Raw genomic sequence first — 20,729 nt, 5'->3', positions numbered from 1 at the left:
GCCGTCTCATCACCGTTGGTGATAAGACCCACCACTGTAGTGTCGTCCGCAAACTTCACAATGATGTTGGAGCTGTTAGTGGCTGTGCAGTCGTAGGTGTAGAGTGAGTACAGGAGAGGGCTCAGTACACACCCCTGTGGAGCACCAGTGTTCAGTGTGATGGGGGATGAGGTGATGCTGCCCAGTCTGACCACTTGGCGTCTGTCAGACAGGAAGCTAAGGATCCAGCTGCAGAGGGAGCTGCTCAGTCCTAGATCCTGCAGTTTCCTGTCCAGCTTCGAGGGAACGATGGTATTGAATGCTGAGCTGTAATCTACAAACAGCATCCTCACATACGTGTCTCTCTTCTCCAGGTGTGACAGGGCAGTGTGTAGTGTCAGGGCTATGGCATCATCAGTGGACCTGTTGTGGCGGTATGCAAACTGTAGAGGGTCCAGTGAGTCGGGTAGTGCAGAGCAGATGAAGTCCCTGACCAGCTTCTCGAAGCATTTGCTTACGATGGGGGTCAGGGCTACAGGTCGCCAGTCGTTCAATGAGGAGATGGTGGAGGATTTGGGTACAGGGACGATGGTGGCCATTTTGAAGCAGGCTGGGACTACAGACAGAGAGAGGGAAAGGTTGAAGATGTGCGTGAACACTCCAGCCAGCTGAGCCGCGCATGACCTGAGGACGCGGCCGGGAATCCCGTCCGGACCAGTAGCTTTGCGTGCGTTCACCTTCCTGAAGCACTTCCGCACATCCTCCTCAGACACAGTGTGCGCACTGACGTCATCCGCGGTGCGCACACTGTCCGGTCTCATGGTGTTCGCTGTGTCGAATCTAGCGTAGAATACGTTTAGATCCTCACACAGAGAGGCCGTGGTCTGCGGTGTGCTGGTTTTCCCTCTAAAGTCTGTGATCGTGTTTAGTCCCTGCCACATACTCCGAGGGTTGTCAAACTGTTGCTCCACCCTGTCCCTGTACTCACGTTTGGCTGCTTTGATCGTCTTCCGGAGTTGGTAATGTGCGTGTTTGTAGTCCGATGTGTTCGCGGAGGCAAAGGCGGTGTTCCGTGCCGCCAGTGCCGCGCGAACATCTCCGTTAATCCAGGGTTTTTGATTTGGGAAGGATTTGACTGTTCTGGATGGGACGACATCTTCCACGCATTTCCTGATAAATCCACAGACTGAGTCTGTGTATTCATCAATGTCTCTGGCGGCCACGTGAAACATTTCCCAGTCCGCGTGATCAAAACAGTCCCGCAGCGCAGACTCCGATTGGTCCGTCCAACAGTGCACCGCCCTCCGGGTTGGAGCTTCCTGTTTCAGCTTCTGCCTGTAGGCGGGCAGGAGCAGGATGGAGCAGTGATCTGATTGGCCGAATGGGGCGCGGGGGAGGGCTTTGTACGCATCCCGGAAAGAGGTGTAACAGTGGTCGAGTAGCCGGTTTCCACGTGTGTTGAAAAGGATGTGTTGATGGAGTTTTGGTGAGACTTTCTTCAGGTTTCCCTTATTAAAGTCTCCGGCTGTGATAAACGCTGCCTCTGGGTGTGCGGTTTCCTCGCTGCTGATCGCGCTGTACAGTTCCCTGAGTGCACGGTCAGTGTCGGCTTGTGGGGGAATGTAAACAGCCGTAATAATCACTGCTGTAAATTCCCTCAGTAGCCAGAATGGCCGGCACTTAATCATCAGGTACTCCAGGTCCGGTGAGCAGAAGGATTTGACCGGGTGCACGTTCGCATAATCACACCAGCTGTTGTTGATCATGAAACACACACCACCGCCTCTGCTTTTCCCAGTAAGATCCTGTGACCTGTCCGCGCGGTGCACAGAGAACCCCGGCAGTTGTATTGCGGAGTCCGGTACTTTGTCCGATAGCCAGGTTTCTGTGAGGCAGATCACGCAGCAGTCCCGCATCTCTCGCTGGAATGAGATCCGTGCCCGAAGCTCGCACAGCTTGTTCTCCAGAGACTGCACATTAGCCAGTAATAAACTGGGTAACGGTGGTCTGTAAGTGCGCCGTCTCAGTCGAACCAGAACGCCAGATCTTCTCCCTCTGTGTCGGCGTTTGCGGCCTCCAGGGCCAGAGAACAAAGGCGTCTCAGGTGAGATGAATGGGGGGTCTGCAAACGGAGCGTCCGTGTTGCAAAACTTGAACTCCGGAAAGTTATAAGAAAGACCGTCTTTTATGTCCAGTAAGGTTTGTCGGTCGTACACAAGGAGACAAGTGCTGCTCGTGAAAAAATAAAGGAAAAGTAAAATTAAACACAGAAGAAAGCCGTTGCTTGGGGGAGCTCGCGACGAGGCTGCCATACTCGGCGCCATCTTGAACAATTATTGTGTAAATATCCCTGAAATGTTGCCTCAGTCTGTTTAGCTGCTGGTTTGTCCCTCTCTGTAAGTTACTATTTAAATATTACATATTGGAAAGTAATTTGATTCATTAGTAGCTCACTGGAAAACTTCTCAACACTTTTCTTTATTGCTCACATCAGATCTGTTAGCTGTCTTTAAAAATCTCAAGCCCTGCAGCCCTTGTACTTGTAGAGCTCTCGTGGCTCTCTTCCACAGCATGTCCTCCATCCTGTCTTCCTTCTCTCACCACAACCGGTCGCAGCAGATGGCCCCGCCCCTCCCTGAGCCTGGTTTTGCCGGAGGTGTCTTCCTGTTAAAAGGGAGTTTTTCCTTTCCACTGTCGCCAAAGCGCTTACTCATAGGAGGTCATTAGATTGTTGAGTTTTTTCAATATAAAGCGCTTTGAGGCGACTGTTGTTGTGATTTGGCGCTATATAAATAAAATTGAATTGAATTGAATTTTAGAGTAGTGTACAGTGTGGTTTATGAAGCTTACATGTGTTGCTACTGGACATTAACGTTGCAAAACAATGCTTATTTACAGATCCAGTAGTTAATGAGCAACATTAGCATTCATCTGCTGTGATGTTTTTATCTAAAAACTGAAAGTTCATTATTGCCTTTTTTTAAAATCATCATTATTTTTTAAACTCTATTTATAGTCTCTAACAACTCTTGAGGGAGTTGGTAGTTTGCAGCAATTACGACAGCATGTTTACCTGGCAATACTTAACTTCTGTTTGATGTTTAGCAGACAGTGTTTTTAGAGCTTTTTCTCAAGAAATACCTGATGCACCCACCAGCTGTTTAAACCTTTTTATTTGTGAGGGGCAGCCAGTCACAAGAGAGCTGCCTTTAATGGGATAGAGTACCTAAAACTACTTGTTTCAGATTGAGAGACTGCACCAATGCCCAGAATAGGATAAATAAGGACTATTTGAACTGCAAATCATGCAAAGCTACCCTACTAGAGTCCAAGAATAAAAACAGCAGGGAATGAGCTTAACAGGTCCTCTTTAAAGCTCTCTGAATCCAAGGGGATCTGCAGACTTGAGGTGCCAATTTTCTGCAGGTTCCTCACCCAGCCTATTTCTGTCACATTGTTTTCAGATTTTCATTTGAGAAGAATCAACAACTGCGCAATGATGCGCTAATGAAAATAATTATTACACTCACCACTGCTGAAGGAGCTATCAGATTTCCCGCATAGGAAATGTCAAAGTAAATCCATGTATTAGGAGGAACTACTTTTAATCAGCCTCTGAACAGCCAATCATACCGGCCTGGCTCATTACTGTCAAAAGCAGAGAGCATGAAAAACATGGATGGCAGATTTAGTGGCCTGCCCTCATCTCTCTGGGATGCATACACAGTTTTTATGGGAAGGGAAACAATTCATCACAGGGCAGTTCATCAGTGGATAACTTTTAATTAATGTTCAAACGCGCGGACCTTTAAAACGCCACCCTCAGCTCACTCCTCTCGAGTTGTCTGCTCCGTTTGTTTCCTTCCCCTTAAATCTACACCTGTTCTTCTTCTTTTTCCCTCCTTGCCCTCAAAGTGTGATTGGTCTATTTACTCATCCGCTTTCACTCCAACACTGCCCCACTCTATTTTCACAGCTTCTCTTTTCCTCTCCACTCTATATTCCCTCCATGTTTACATTAGTTTCACTGGCAAGTCCTCGCAGCTCGCTCCCTGCCAATGTTTGTGTTTTGGTGAATGCTGCCCCCTATTTCCAGCATTTTATCATCTTAATTTCCCTTCAAACCAGCTCATTTATTTCCTTATATCCGTTTTTCTCTTTTTTTTTCTTTTTGTCCTTGTCCACCCCCACTCTTCTGCCCTGAATTAGCAGCATCAAGGCTGAGAATTAAAAGAAATGGCCGATCAGAGAGTGCAGTGGAAGAGGAAGCTATTGGAAAGGCTCAAAATGGAACCCACACAAGCAAATTGGAGAGTCGTAGCGGGCCTTGATGTAGAAAAGTCCACATAATAAGGGGGAAGAAAAAGAAAAAAACAGTCCGACAGATTGATTCTGAATGAAATTAAAGAGGACGAGGGGGAGAATGAGATCGAGTAAATTGAGCATTACATACTGCATTACAGTGTCTCTTAATTAACCGTGTAAAAGCTTTCTTATTAGGACTGATGCACTCCTCAGTTAACGAGGAAAGAGAGAATGCTCTTTTAGTTGTCATTGAGAGCCTGCAGGGAAGAAGTGAAACAATGCCACACCAAATGAGCGAAAAACAACTTCAAGATAATGATAAAGAAATCTTGCTGTAGTATGTTTTGTCTCAATTATCTGTCATCTTCGTCATCCCGGTCCACGCTGCTCTCCACCCCCTTCCCCGTCAGTGAATACACATTATGTGCAGCCGCGTTAAAAGTCTGATCACATCGCAGGGTATCTGTGTGAGAGCGAAGTGTGTATGTGTGTGAGTGTGTCAAATCACTTCAGCTTCAGGTTCTGCACCTTTGCTGTCTATCACCACCGAACCACTGCGAGGCAGAAGCAATTTCAAACAAATACGCGCGCTCATTTGAATCATTTATTTTTATCCCTGTGACAGGATGGACGCACTATAGCAACAGAGATAAAAAAACAAACCCTAACTTCAACACAGGCACTGATTTGTAAGCAAATCTAGTGATAATAAGACTAGACGTCGGCTTCCAGAGCATGAAATGAGATTGCAACGTTTAATAATTTGTTCAATGTAGTTATTTGCTTTCTTTCTCTTGATGACAGTTGTAATAATCTCACATCTGTGTTTTAAAAAGAAAAAAATGAAGCTTTAATTTCTTTTTGAATTATGCTCTTAAATGAATATTTGAGCATGATGTGTGTTTTTTATCTTTTATAAGACAAGTCTAGAGAAACACCGTATGTTAACGCTTCACACATCAGAGCTGGACTAGCAGCCCGCTACAGTGTACGACGTGAATTATTGTGTTCTTTTTAGTAATGTTACATTTTAGTTTACGAAAGCATGTTTTGAAGCTTAAGTTGTAGCGCACTGCCTCTCACCATGCTATGCTTTTGGAGCCAGAAATGATCATACTTTGATTAGAGAGAGGAGAGCTCAATTATCAGCTAATGCCTACAAGCTACACCTAAAGACTTGGTGCAAGAAAACACGAGAACTTTGCTCATCAAAACTAGAGTTTAGGCTTCCTTGATGGTGTCTCAGTATATTTAACTTTTTTAGTGCTCAAAATTACACCAAAACCACAAACACAGTCGAGGTGTCGTGTTCTTTGACTTGACTTAGCCTAGCCTAGCCTAGCTGAGCAGATACTTTCTGGGCCGCATCCATGTGTCAGTTAGTGTGGCCCCACCCAGTCACGATAACCTTTAATAAAAATCTAAGAGAATATGAGAATGTATGATGTTTATTAAGCTACAGCTGGTAAAAAGTTAACTTAGCATAAAGCACAGAAATAGAACAATTTCTAACCTCGCTAGGCTAACGAAGCCTGTGCGCATAAACTTAAAACTGTCCTTCAAACGTTTTATATTATATTATTATATATTATTGGCTAGCTTAACAATGGAAATCAGTGAGCTTTAGAAGTTCTGGTAGAACGACGTTGTTACCTTTGGAAAGAACCGTGAATCTTTCTTCATGTTGCTTCTATTCAATATGTTGATGGTCACATGTAGCACTAAGTCATAAGGGGTTTTGAGCTACAGTACGATTTAGAAACCAAGCAAAAAATAGTTTCCTAAAATGTTGGAATATTGCTTTATTTAATTTCATTAGCATAATTTGTTTGGATTAAATCAAATAGAACAAACTACAATGGAATCAGTAGAAAAGTTAAACTATACATTTTAATCATGTTTTATGTTCACTGTTTGATTCCTCTGGCTCCTTATTTGAGAATGGTCCAAAAGTAGTTCTTTGAGATAAGTAGAGGTGAGCAATATAAAATAAATAGGAAGACCCAAGGACTGCAATTCCAAACGGTGCAACCTGCAAACAGTATATTACAGATTTTTATTACAGTAATGAAAAACAAGCCCAAGTATATGTTGGATTTTACTTTGACATCTATGGTGCAGTTCTTTTCAGATTGCTCAGCCAGATCGAAGCTGCAGCAGTCCAGATGGGAGACAAAGAGTGTTTGTACAAGCAATTGGGCCTGAGTCAGCAAATTTTACACTGGGCAAATCTGCAATAGCAGCTGTAGCAGTTGGTTGTCTAAGATCAAACTGAACATTGGTCTGGGATGGAGCAACTGCACCGGTGTCATCGTGATTGACGGCTCTTGTTAAGAGCAGGATTTCTGAGGGGGGAACAGCAGCTCAGGCTTGCTCAAGGTCAATCGGGAGGTGTCTGGCAGGAATCCAATTGGATATTTCAGCTTGAAAATTGGAGATATGCAACCCAACCTGTGTGTCAGAGCTGGGACTCAAAAGGTCAGTTAAGTGTCATACCAATGATAGGAGGAATGACAAGATGTGGTGACAGTGCCAAGAGGTTTAGTGCAGGAGGATGGTTTATCTGTGTCAGGCCTCCTTGGAGAGCAGGATGCACACTCTTATGGGATACCTGTAACAGTGTTTGCTAAAAGCTTAGGAAAAAATGGATATAAACCTGGCCTTCCCCGTTTTGAACAATAAATCTTGCTTTCCGTAAATTTGATAAAAGCTTTAAAGACTCGACTAAGACCTGTCTCAATTTTCCTTTTCTTAAAAAAAAAAGACTTCTAAATTGAACAAATTAACTTTATTGTCTGTGCTGCTGCACAATTTCTGCTGGAGTCGTGTCTCCCAGCAATAAATCACAACAGTTATTATGATTAAACGATTGCTGTCCTCATGAGTTCATTTGTAGCTGTCAAATGTTGGTTACGTTCTGTGATGTAAGCTGAACAAGCCTCTGCGTGTCCGTTTGATTTGACTCTGTAGGCACCGGTGCCACCTGGCATGGAAGGTTGTTAGTTTTCAGCCAAACCATATAATAATGATATACTGGAATTAAGTCATCCTTGTGTCCTTGTCTTGTCTCGTGTGTATTACTTTCCCTGGAACACTCTCTCACAGTCTGTTCTCTAAACCTAAAACAGAATTATGGATTTGATCAACTGGTCTCTGAATGCTATTGACCCCTTTTCTCAACGAGAGAGCCCGAGTGCCCTGGAGGGACTTTCCCTGCCAGATACATGATGGACGGGTGGCAGAAATGGAGGGTCTTGTGCCTGGCGGAACTGTCGATCGAGGATGCTGCAGACATCTACCTATTCGGAACAATGATAACAGGGTTCCTGCTGATCGGAGCTGGCTTGGCCCTGGCTTATCGGAGAATTAAGAAAGCGGAACCGACTGTTCAAACCCCCCCAAGGCTGCCCGCTGGGATTGAAACGATGGGACGAGGCGTGACTTCTCAGAATGGGCTCACTGAGTGCAGCATGGTTAAGACCTTGGATGAGCTTACAGCTGCCGTGAATACTCAGAATAACACCTCCGAGCATATGTTGGGTTACATCAAGGAGAGGTCTGCTCAGAATAACACCTCTGAGCGAAAGTTGGATTACATTGTGGAACAGCTCACTGCAGTCGTGAGTTCTCAGAATCGGCTCTCTGAGCACAAGAATGACAACACCACGGAGTGCAAGTTTGATAACATCATGGAGAAGCTCGCGGTTCTCCAACGGGAGATTGAGAGACCAGTGTCGGAGTGTTAAAGAACAGCTTTGAAATTCTCATGAGCTGCTTGCATAAAAGAAAAATCAACAACATCAACAACATCAACATCATAATGCGGATATCCCCTCGGCGCCAGCTGTGGGCTCAAGGCTGGAGCCGAACAAAAACTCCCTGATAACGACTGTGTGTTGACTGTTCTTCCCACTCTATGGAAGGCCACCTGGGTGGGCTGGTAGACTGTTTACTTAGCCTGATAGGGTGAAGGACACTGTCTCAGCTGAACTATGGACACGCACACACATACATTTACACTGATAAGCACTCACACATCCCCCTTCCCCTCCCTTCCAATGCCTTCGATGCTTGTTGCCTCCTGGGAACACGAGGCGGGTCTGGGCCCGTGCTGGAGAGTCGGCGCAGTGGCAGGATGGCTGCTGTGTTGCCTGGGATTACTCCTCACCCCCTACCCAACCCTGTTGCTGGTCACATGCTCTATAATGTTGTACTGTGGACGTTTATGTGCTTTCTGTGCAGAGGAGTTTTTTTTGCTTCCTGTTCTCATGCTGTCCTCCTATAGCCCAGCCCAGAGTAGAGGTCTCTTTTTTTCTCTTGTACTTTCCCATTGTAGTGTACATTTCAGTGTTTTTTATGTAATACAACTGTTCTCTGACTTTTATCCCATTGTGATTATTTTTATTTTATTTTGTTTTGAATTATTTTAGTTTCCGTTAATTTCCTGAGTGGGTTTGCTAGTTTCAGTTTAGTTTTCATTGCTTGAAAATGTTTAGTTTTTGTTTAGTTTTTATTAGTTTCAGTGTTAGTTTAAGACTTTATAATTGCTATTGTATGAAGGGCATGTGTCAGAGGCAAGATTTAGGAAAATCAGCATGAATATTACAATATAAACACAACTCTTTGAAAGACGTTGACTCACAGTTTTGTAGACATCCAAAGCCTCAATAAACACATCTCATCAGCCAGTTTGTGATAACAAATTTCACCAAATTAACAAATACCAAAAATAATTCCTCTATATGTTTTTCTCACAAAATCATTTCAGTTAGTTTAAATTTTCTAAAAAGTTCTAAGTTTGATTTTTTTTTTATTAACTAAAGTGTTGTTGTTGTTTTTTTCTATATCTAGCTTAATTTTTTTAGTTTAGTTTTAGTTAACTATGTTAACCTTGGTTATTGACAGGTAAAATATTTTATTATGGTTGACCTGCTCTTGTTCTAATGTGCAAAATAATTAACATAATAGAAACTGCATAATTGGACAAATTAGCTGGGATACCGTTGTAGTGTCGATGCAGCACAGTTGTAACAGCTGTTGTTATTTCTTCATGTGTTTTTCCTCATCTATCTTCCCTCTTCTTTACCAGCCAGAGAAAGACTGCTAACAGATTACAAGAATGCCCAGCTTTTAGTTTTTTGGCAAAAAGTGGGCAAAAAGTAGTTAGACAAACTAAAAATATTAGATTCATATTTTCACTTATCTTTAGAAAGATGGCAAAGATTTTAGTCCCTCTTTTGTTAACAGCACGAGCATGTCTGTGCTTAATGATACAAAAGATTAGGGTCTAATGATGATGCCACTTGTACAATTCTACCAGACACAACAAAACTGAGAATGTATAAGAAATGAAAGAGCATGTGGCATTGCAGTGTGGCCAAATTTAGCCTGGCATCACTATCAGTTGGGGTTGTAGCAGTGACTGTGACACACAGCTCACAGAACCAATTAAGACACTTGGAAGCTAAAACTCCCACTAGCTTTAATTATTGTCGAAATCAGTCTCTCATAAGTCACAACTTACTGAAATTCTAACACAAAGAGAAGAAACACATTTTCAGATCGTGTCACTCGGTTGACCGTTACAAATGAGCATGAATCTGCTTCAAAATCACAGAAATCGATCTTTCACATAACTCCGAAACACTTTAAGATTTTTATTCTCCAGTTTTGATCAAAGTTAGAACCCTCTGACTTACATAACAGTCATTTGCCGACTTGTAAACCCAATTACAAGCAGCAGCTTCTAAATTCTACCACAAATCCCAACGCTTGGTTGATATTTATTGAAAAGTATCCATAAGACATCTGAAGCATTTCCTGGATAACAAATTCCTACTCTGTAGAGACATTTCTTTGTTTTATGAAATAGACACAGTTTGTTTGCTCTTGGCAGAGAAAGTGGGGCTCACTTTCAAAAACATATGCATGTTATTGAAGGAGTTAAAGATGACACTCCTATTACCGTTTATGTTTTAGTATTTCTCTCAGCGTGATGAAGATTAGTGATTTGTAATTATTAATTATCAGAATTTAGTTGGATTATTTCAGGTGCTGATTCTGAGCTAAAGCATGTGCAAAACACTGAAGTTTAAATTTCTTTGAAAACATCTGTGCTACTCTTAAGAGTTCACTGTGAAAGAGAGTAGCACAGAACTAATTTTAGTCGGCACATTTATTAAGAGGAAGAGCGAAGGAGCAGTGCTTCCCTTCTCGTTTTACAAGTCGGATCAGATTAGATTTGGTTTCACGACATGAGAAGTAAGCTGAAGTGAGATGGCGTGCTGTCTCGTGTCACAACGCAGCCGTGAGAAAGAGACGCGATCAGCATCAATGCGACGCAAAGACGGAGAGACAACAGAGTGGAGCTTCAGAGGTGGCTGCTAGTTGGGAGCTTCAAATGCCATTTACTCCTTTACAAAAAGAAGGTGTGACAGAGCTTTAGGAGGGACAAGTAACAATTTAGTGAGGTTAGAAACAAAGATGTGGAACACGTCACACAATTCATCGAACAGTTTCTCTACAGTTTCTCATCCATCACCATACCGAGGCGATCATCCTTCCTAACTGAAAGAAGCAATCAGTTGGATGGAAAATCAAGTGAAAGGAAATGAGTCGCTTAAGATCACAGACTTTATATTTTTTATCAAATGCGATCAAAGTTGGGTAAATGAAGACCAGATAACTCACTCCGCTAACCTAGTGTAGATGAGGAAAAGTAATAACGGGATATGTAATGCAGCTCCAGTTTAATCAGAGATGTGACACTTGAATGACACTGATGGCCGAATGTGCTCCATTATGATTTTCCTCTCGCTCCCATTCTCCGCAGAGCATAGATTTGAAGTCAGAGGTGACAACTGATCCACGTCAAAGCCGAGCATAAAAACACGGTGGAAAGAGCTGTTCCTAAAAACAGTGAGAACACACTCCTACACGCCGTCATCCTGCCTCAGCCTCCCAGAGTTTATGGACCACATGCCGACAGGAGCCCAAGGAGACTCAGCCTGGGGACTTTGAAGGAATCGTGTGGGGAAGAACGGTGCAAATGATACGGCTGCACCTCCTTCCCTGCCTGCCTCGCTTCAAAAAGTAAGCTTTATGGTGTGGACTTTCTTTTACCCTATCTTTAATCTAGATAATGCTTTTAGCTGTTTCTTGATGTACTCAAATGGAATTAAAGCATCGCCCTCTGTGTTTGAACTTGTCTGTCCTTCTGCTGTTTTATTTGATGATTATTTGTTATGCATGTATACCTTGCTAATGCCCTTAGAACTGCTTTAATTCTTAGATGCACAGATTCAGCGAGGTGCTGGAAACATTCCTCAGAGATTTTGGTCCACGCTAACATGACAGCATCATACAGTTGCTACAAATCTTTTGGCTGCAAATCCATGATGTGAATCTCCCATTCCACCACATCCCAAAGGTGCTTTATTTGACTGAGATCCGGTGACTGTGGAGGCCATGAGGTGTGCCTAGAAAATATCTCCCAGCATCCTGAACTGTTGATACAAGGCAGGCTAGAGCCATGTTTTCATGTTATTTATTCTAAATTCTGATCATACCATCCGAATGAATTTTGTGTTTAAAAATCCATGCAAATTGTAGCCTCAGCTTCATGTTGTCAGCTGACAGGAGTGTTACCCGGTGTGGTCTTCTGCTGCTGTAGTCCATCTTTTTCAAGACTCGATACGGTGTCTGTTCAGAGATGCTCCTTCGTTGGTTGTAAAGAGTGGTTATTTGAGTCACTGTTGCTTTTCTGCTCAGACCTCTGACCTCACGAAGTCCGTCTGGCACCAACATCTACAGATAGATAGATAGACACGTACGTAGATATATCCGTACATTACAGATGAGAAACAGGCACATTTTTCTTCTTTTATTAAACAGAACTTTTTTTATCCATGGTTAGAGGAGCTCTACCTTAAGCTAAGTGCTGTTCTAGGTTTTTTCTTTTTTCTCAGTGAAACTGAAGCTTGGCACTGAGGCTCAAACTTAATGTAATACATTTTAACCCCATCTAATGTGATTCTAACTCAATGGACCTTTGTATTGGAGCAACATTTTAAAAGCATTTGCCTACAACAGACTCACTTTTATAAATTGAACAGAATTACTTGCGACTGTCCCCGACTGTGATTTTCTTTCATCCTTTAGCACTTCCATGGAACCCCACCCCCCACTGTGGTTCAACTAAGTGTTGATATTTATTGAATTTAAAGCCACAGCAACAAACCGAGCAAGAGGAACACCTTTACTGCACTACCTCTTTCTCAAATGGTGGGAGTAATTAAATAAGACATAAATGCAGCCATTAAACAAACTAACACTTATCAACAGTTAAACAGTGAGCAATAAAGCTCGATTATCCCACTCATTTTCTTGTTTTGGGCATGAGGCCAAACAAAGCAATCAGTAAAAGTCTCTCTAAAAGCCAGCCCCCATTAGCAAAATATACTAACTTGCTACCTTTGGTCAATGCTCTGAAGTGAGCTGCCTCTCGTGAAAGTGGAACGGCAACATATAATTTTCATGGATATAGCTTCTAAATTAAGAATAACACAATACCCTTTGTGTTTCTAACTCAGTCTGACCGGATTTTGTGGGGGTGAAAACGAGGTCGCGTGGAGTCATAAAAGAGCGAAAAGTTTCGAAAAAACTGTGCAAGGCATCTTGGGATTCAAAGCAACTTTTGCTTAAGATCCGAACACTCCCACAGCTGATATTTCATGCAGCAGAAACCCACACACACACTGAGAAGTCAAAGCAAAGTGTACACTGCACAGGATCTTTTCCGGGCCCCGGAGGCGGCCTGTATCTATTTATCCACTCTAATTTCTCATATGGTGAAGGATAAACTCAAACTGCTTCAAGTGTGACAACACAAAATTGTATTTATTAAGAGAAGCCTGCTTACTTATACTAGTTGTTTTAATCCACCACTGCAATTTAGTCTCACAAGACAATGTTAGATGCATTTAATGGCTCTGTAATAAATTTACTGCGTAGCATGGCTGCTGTAATTTTCTTTGGATGAAGTTTTATTAGGCAAAAGTGGATTGGTATTTGCCAACATATATTACTTAAAGGAAAGGCAAGCATCTGTTTTGCTTCACATCCCAGTTTGGACGATATAAAGACTAATAGGCGAACCGTGCACTAACAGAAAGCGACGTGGAGAAAAAGAAAAAGAGAGCGAGAGAAAAAAAGCAAAAGCAAAGGAATTAACTGTGCAGAAAAAGAAGAAAGTCACAGAAGGGAAGATGAAAGCATTATGAAATGTAGTTGATGTAGGCAATTTAGGACAAGGGATTTAATGACGTTTGTGAATGCGGCACAGACAGCCGACATGGCAGCCAAACGTGAAAGGACAACACAACTGTAAAGGCAGGCATGATGACGAAGCAAAAGAAAAGTGGGTCTCAGTCAGCCGCTTCATTGTTCCCACCAGAAAAATGCGACAGGGAGAGCAAGGACGAAAACGGCGCCTGTGTCTTCTAAGCGATACATACAGCTGTTCAGTTAAACCAGCGCAGCCTCTAATTGAGTCCTTATATTTTGAGGTCGTGCGTGTAAACAGGAGCGGCTTTATTTTTTTTAAGTATTGTATAGAGTCTGACGAATAGAATGTGAAATGTGTGGCAATGTGTAGGTGAGAATATAATGATTAAGCAAAGGAAAGGGAAATGAGTCATACAGTCAACAGGCAAGTAAGAAGATGAGATAATGGCAGCAACATGTTGGAAACTGACCTATGATCAACCCAGCCAAGGACTATAATAGATGAGTTATTCATTAGACTTTCTGACTCAGAGTTCCTATTTTGATAGATCTGAAGTAGGATGGCATTTTTATTTTGAAATGTTGAGAAGTCCAAGGACAAACTGTACTCAATGCACGAATGTTCTCAGGCTGTAAAACCATACACGCCTGGGTTTTCTCCTCTTTATTTCAACACCACAACACTAGAGTAATGTATTGTACTGAGGGCATATTGCACCTAATTTACATTTCCCAGAATCATTTCTTTGTGTTACACTACTATGACATGGCTAAATACAACATTCACGTCCACACAGGGCTGTAAAAATGCTGCTGAAAATCACCAGATTGCCAAGCATTTCTTCAGCTTTGCAACAACATAATCACAGTTCCTGCAAGATCATCATCATTTCTTCACCGACACCAGTGTAGTTACCGCTCTGGTGACCTTAGCCTCATACCAATATCACCGACGTTTGCTTGGTAGTTAAAAAAAAAAAATCAGTTTTAAACCAATCTTGAGATCATTAAAAATGTAACGATTTACGCACACTAATTAACAATTGAATGTGATCTTGATACATAGTATGCAGGATGTGAAAGACTATAAGTGAAATAGTCTCTGAATTTAGCTAGCTCATGTTAGCTAAGATCATAACGGTGTTTAAAGTCATAATTTGGACACAGTTTTAAAAATCAGTCTGCACTTAGGCTTCAACCTGGTCTTGTGGAATTTCATATAAATTATTATGTTTATATTATTATTATATAAACAGAAAAAATATTCAGAATTGAAACAGAATTGAAGAATACGAAATAAAGAACGGTCATACATTTAGTTAATAAAGATAAAAATGTAAATATGTAGTTTTTGTTCTCTTTAATAATTACAGCATGACTATGCATCAGCTACAAGACAGAGTCGTGTAGACTCATGTAAAATAGTTAGTTTACACAGTATTTGTCACATTACTTTAGCAGTTTTTAGATGGCTGACTTTTATGTTTACAGGCATGTTCAGGTCTTGTTGGACCTCCACCATGGCCGCCAGGCACAACCTAACAGTCCTGTAAAGGTGTCAGGGATACAGAGAGGTTTTCAACTGATGTAATCGTTTTCTATTTCCTCTCTTATTTCTGAGGTTAATTTTCACCCGAAGGCACAATGTTGTTTTGTGGCTCAGCTGCCCGGGCCTCCCACCACAGCCCTGTATTTATATTGCAACTTATCAGGATTGAATTCAAATTTAACCAATTAAGCTAACCAATCTCACTGTCTCTCCACCTCTCACAAATAAAAAAATCCAATCAGAGTCCTAGCTGAAGCGTGACAAACACAGGCTGACTCCTTGACTCAAAGGCAGACGATAAATTTGCCTTTGTAAGTCCCGTTTGAAATGAGTGTTTTCTCAAAACGGAGACGCTGGCCCTTCTCGTGCTTAAAGACTTTCCTCTATTTTATGTAGCAGAAAGATTAAAATCAATGCAAATGATTTCAGAAGCCAGTGAGGTCTTGATCAAACACTGCATTATGCTCACTGACACAGACGTGACACATCTAAAGTTTATTTCCCAGATACTCTGCCAAGCCAACTCTGTCTCAGTGTCTCATACATCAGTGTGGCAGAACTGCATCTGCATTAAAATATAGATATATGAAGAGATTTATTTTAAATAAAACTGTAGATCAGATGTGTTTACTCTAGATTACTTTAGTAGATTTCATTTTTTTTCACAAAAAAAACCCATGAAAATTTCTGTTTGAGAATATTTAAGTCATTTCACATCAGAAAGGAAATTTCTGTGAAAAACTATACTGTAAAAGGAGACTCAATAGACAAGCCAGCAGTTTTGTTCTTGGGTTAGAGACATTTTAAGACAGATAACTGCCACCTAAACAATCTGAATGAAAATCTATGGCCCTCCAAAAGTTAATAATTTACTTTATAACAGCCGAACCAAACCCATAACCCGGCCCCGTTGATGCATTGACTGAACCTCAGAGTGGAACGTCACCGCTTTTTTCCCCTTTTTTTCCCAGTGTCAGGCATATCTACGTGATGGGATGAGCCAGAGACATTGATCATATTGGCACGCTGGATTGAGCTGTAAATGAAGCCATGGTGTAAATCTTTGTGAAAGTGTATTAAAAGTATAAAATGCAGGCAAAAAAAAGCTGTTTGAACACTTTTTGGGGGGTGGGAGCAAAGACGTTTATTAAGTTTGACTAGTTATTTTATACTGAAGTTGTGTTATGGCTTTTTCCAATAGACTGTATATACAAGATGGATGTACCCACTTTAATATCACTAACTGGTTTCTGGTGCTCAGACTTTGAAGCCTCAATGTTAAAAGTTTTTACTGCTATTATGTTTGTTTTTTGAAGCCAGCTGTTGTCATATTTAGATCCAAGAAGTGCTGAGAAATGCTATTTTAGCATCATGGCAGCAATGCTGTCTCACAGCAAGAAGGTCCTGGGAGTCCAAAGACATGCACTTATTGGAGTTATGTTAATTAGTGACTCCGTGATAGACTGGGAAGCTGTCTGGGGTGTAGCACCTCTCACCCTGTGATAGTCAGGATAGTCTAGAACCACTTCTGTTTGACTGTGAGTTGGATAAGTAGAAGAGAATGGATGGAACACAAAGTTATCAGCCATAACCAGTAAGGTTGGTTAGCAAGTTGCATCCAAATACTTTATAGGTGCAAGGACACCCACAACAACAACTAATTAGCTCTAGGTATGTCATAGGATTGGTGACAAAGTCTGTCCTATAGCTTTGGTCCAGAGGGAGAGAAGTTTAGGTCTCAAGAAAATTCAAACTGGTGAACAGTTCTCATTAACTGGAATATTATCCAAAAACCATTGCTGCTTTTTGTAGCAGGCTGTACATGTGGTTTTAATTCTGTTCATTTGAGCTTTTGATGTTGATATTTTAACATCTTTAAAGTTAAAATTCTTACATTATCCTTATCTTAGTTCGGTCTAACATTTTTTCAAGTCTTTAAAATGTTAAATACTCAAGGATGCTAGCATGATAGCATAGGATTATGAACAAAGAAGGATTTGGCAGTTGACTGAAGCTTAAGATGTAAGCTTCAGTAGTGTAGTGGGAAACCTGAAAAAATGACTTGACTCAAAGTAACTCCGAAATTAATTTAACTGTGAAATCTAGCAGTAGATTTGTTTTTTGTGTGGACAGGATGTGATCAGCTGACCTCTGCTGCTGACTCCATTGCATTGTTGCTGCTCTCGAGCCCTAGGAAGTGTAAAGGTGCTATAAACACCTCAGTTTAGCAAACAGTGACCATGAACTTTACACCTTGCTCTTTAACATAGTCTGTTACTGTGAGTTTTACTACGCAGCACACTGCACACTGCACACTACCCAGCTGAGCCCACACTTTTATATTATTCTTACACAATAATGCAGCTGAATAACATAGTTAGTATTTTTCAGTTTGTACAATAAAAACATGTTATAATATGAAATAACAAGCAACACGTCCTGTACAGATCTAATATCAGATTAAAGATCTTTAATCTGATATTAGACTCAGGGCATCTCACTCAAGCTGAGCTGTTGGTAGATTTAAGCAATAATCTTGATCTTCTATCCTCACTTTAACATATCTCTCAAAATAAAACAAATGTACTTTTAGTAAGTGTTAGTTTGTGTTTGTTGATATTCATTGAGGTGTTTAAAAATCCGATTTTAATTAAATAAATCAATAAACTTAAAAATCAATGTAAAAAACAAACAAAACAACCCATAATTTATACTCACTGCCCATCTGTAGAACTAGCTAGATATTTTGAATCCTGGGTATTCCCCTGTTTATTAGACACCTCATTGACAAAGGAAATATTTTGATAATTTGTGGTCATGAACTACAGTTTTGCTAATTTAATTGTGACTTGAAAGCTGACCAGCACTGCTGTCCCTAGAGAGACACCAGTAGCATAGCTAAACATCTTAAGCTCTCTTGGATACAGCAATTCTTTTATAAAGTGCTTCAATTATTAAGTCAAGGATATTTTTTGCAACTGTTGTTGGTAAGGCTACGAAGTTCAATTCAGTTGACTCTATTACTGTAACACCCTTAAGAAGCTGGTTCATACCATTGATCAGGGTTAGCATGCATTACATTTGAACCAAAATCCCCCTGAAATCCTGTCAACATCACGGGAGATTTGGTGTTACCTTGTCACACAGCGCAAGAGCATATCGCTGCGAGGATCTGTGGCCCTTTTGCTAATGCTGAAAGGATATACCTGTAATCTGGCTGTCTTGAGGAAGAAACGCTGAGCCAAAATAATTCAGGGGAAGTAGCTACAGTGAAGAGGACAGAGAATTAAACTGGTGGCCCGACAGAACGTATTACAGTGCTGTAAAGATAAAACACGTTATAGTGCTGTGAAGCTATATATCAAATCTTTCTAGGGTCCCGTGAGCTGCATACCCACCCGCAAACAAAACCCTGGAGATGAATCCCAGGCTATGAATCAAGTGAAGCACTCTGTAGCTACCCTGCAGCTTGTATTATTTTGCAGCAGCATTTTCTCAAATATATATGGGGTAAAATACATGGTATTAATTATTTATTGACATGTATTTCATTATTCCTTTAAGATATTTAAGGGAATGAGATGCCAAATGCTGAGTTTGTGAAAGCGTCACAAACACAGAGCTGAGTAATGAAAGCACTGGACTTTTTGTTAGCGAAGTGTCCAGATTTATTTAAGCATTTTTAACAGTTATTTATCTCTTTTACATGATGTAGTGTACAATATTAGTATAGCATCTATTTTCTAGTGGTCTTGGAAGAATCTGGAGCTCCTGAACATAAATCCAAATCAGGGTCATTACAAAGCTTAGACCCTCCTGCTGCGAGGCAATGGTGCTAACTGAGCCACCGTGTCGCTTAACATTTATATAGGTTATATACACTGGGCCTTTGTGTCAGCAGCTGAGATAAGAAATGGCTGCACGCAAATCCAATCCTTCCGTCATGCCAGGAAATCGGTAAACATAAACAAGGAAAGAGGAAAAAAGTATTTTGGTGTGGGGCGAATCCATTAATGCTGCCTTAGCCTTTAATGTGTTGCCCAACCTGCCTCTATGACATATTCAGAGAGGGGAGGTTGATAGAAATTTAACAGGATTGTAATGCATTGGTTTCATTAATTAATTTATAATGAAATTGTATTACAAGCTCCAAACACATTTGATTTAAAAATATGCCAGGTGTATAGCTAAATTACATCTTGCATATGTTAAAGAAGCAGAACATGGAGTACAACAGAGATTTATTTTTTCTTTTAGCTTTGTATAATAGAACATAATAGAGTATAAGTGTATAATCCTCTAGCTCTATTTCTACGCAGAGTCATATAAACCTGCTGCAACCTTTAGGATTTGCCTAGCAGGCCATGTTTTTCTATCATGATATCAGATGTTTTGAGTTCCTTGTCATCGCCCTAAGCATCATGCTTTGTGTCATCTTTTCCTTTCCCCGTGTCCAATCTGCACATCTAAAATGTTCTCTATGTGAGATAAGCTGTGGACCACTATTATCGTTTCACCGCCATTAGTGAAGTGGGTTTCCTTATACGTCAGCAGCCACTTTGGTCATCTAAAATCCACTTTTGCAGATGTCTCAGTCCTATCCCTCTGTGAGGTCTTAATGGGGAGATGGGATTTAAAGGTCTTGCACACAGCTGCTTTCTGTCACTCCCCCTCACCCGCCCCCTCTGTCTCTGTTTTTCTATTTATTTATTTTTTATGTAAATCGATCTAGTCTTGGGTTCCAGTATTAGATTGGGGGGTTGTTGTGTGTACTGTACTGTGCCTGAGGCGGCTGGCTGTCTGGCTAACACATTACCCCACATCCCTGCTTTACTCCCCACTATAGATAACTGAAATTTAGACAACCATATAGATTGTCCACATGTGGGTTAATGTTTTTGCAATTTGATCCTGCTTGGATAGACAAACACACAGTAAGCATTCACACATGCACAAACACAAATAACAGTTGTGTGCTCTTTACGTTTTTATGCCATTTTCTAATAGGTGCAGACAAGTGAGCAACCACGAGGCAAAAAGAAAAAAAATGCTGAAATGTGTGTTTGCTATTCTTTGTGGCACCTGCTTAATCCAGAGAATCACAGCTCAATATGCTCTATTAATCCCTCTGGCTCTGTGCACCACTTCAATCCCACACCACATCTATCTTGTTTTTATAGGGCTGACCCAAATACTCCAGTGTTGAAGAGACTCACTGCTGAAGCTCTTGGGATTCAAAAGTCATCCATTCTTTAGCACTACTCTGCCTCTCGCTGTCTCGAACACACAACCTGCACGCGCTGGAAAACCCAACACCAGAATACATTATACTATAGTCATAAAAATGAATCAATATCAAAGTGCATAAAGTAAAAAAAATTCAGCTTTTTAAATGTTTTATTTCACTCTTCAGGTTCCACTTAAAGTGCACTGACACCACTTTGCTGTGTCAACAGGACTGAAGAGGAAATAGGCTCAAAAAGGGATTAGTGAGTAGCAGTTTAGCTTTGAATGTGAATATTTTGCGGAGCTCGGGACACAGAGCACAGATGTTAGTCTCATTTCATATCTGACAACGTGTCATGAGAGGAGATGCTAAAGGACAGTACAG

The 20,729-nt window shown here is 41.1% G+C and overlaps 1 protein-coding gene across 1 annotated transcript in view; it reads left to right on the top strand.

Moving 5' to 3' along the window:
- flrt1a (fibronectin leucine rich transmembrane protein 1a) overlaps nt 1-20,729 on the top strand; it is a 46,637-nt gene that overhangs the window by 19,426 nt on the left and 6,482 nt on the right. The window contains exon 2 of the mRNA XM_085420214.1: nt 11,117-11,376. The gene's annotated coding sequence lies outside the window, so the exon portion shown is untranslated. The remainder of the gene's footprint in view (nt 1-11,116; nt 11,377-20,729) is intronic.

Source organism: Rhamphochromis longiceps, linkage group LG10 (assembly GCF_057381845.1).
Source record: "Rhamphochromis longiceps isolate RC_006_pf linkage group LG10, R_longiceps_female_GT1.1, whole genome shotgun sequence".
Taxonomy (NCBI): Eukaryota; Metazoa; Chordata; class Actinopteri; order Cichliformes; family Cichlidae; genus Rhamphochromis; species Rhamphochromis longiceps.
The sequence above is the reverse complement of the archived record's forward strand: the minus strand, read 5'-3'. Positions and strand labels throughout refer to the sequence as shown.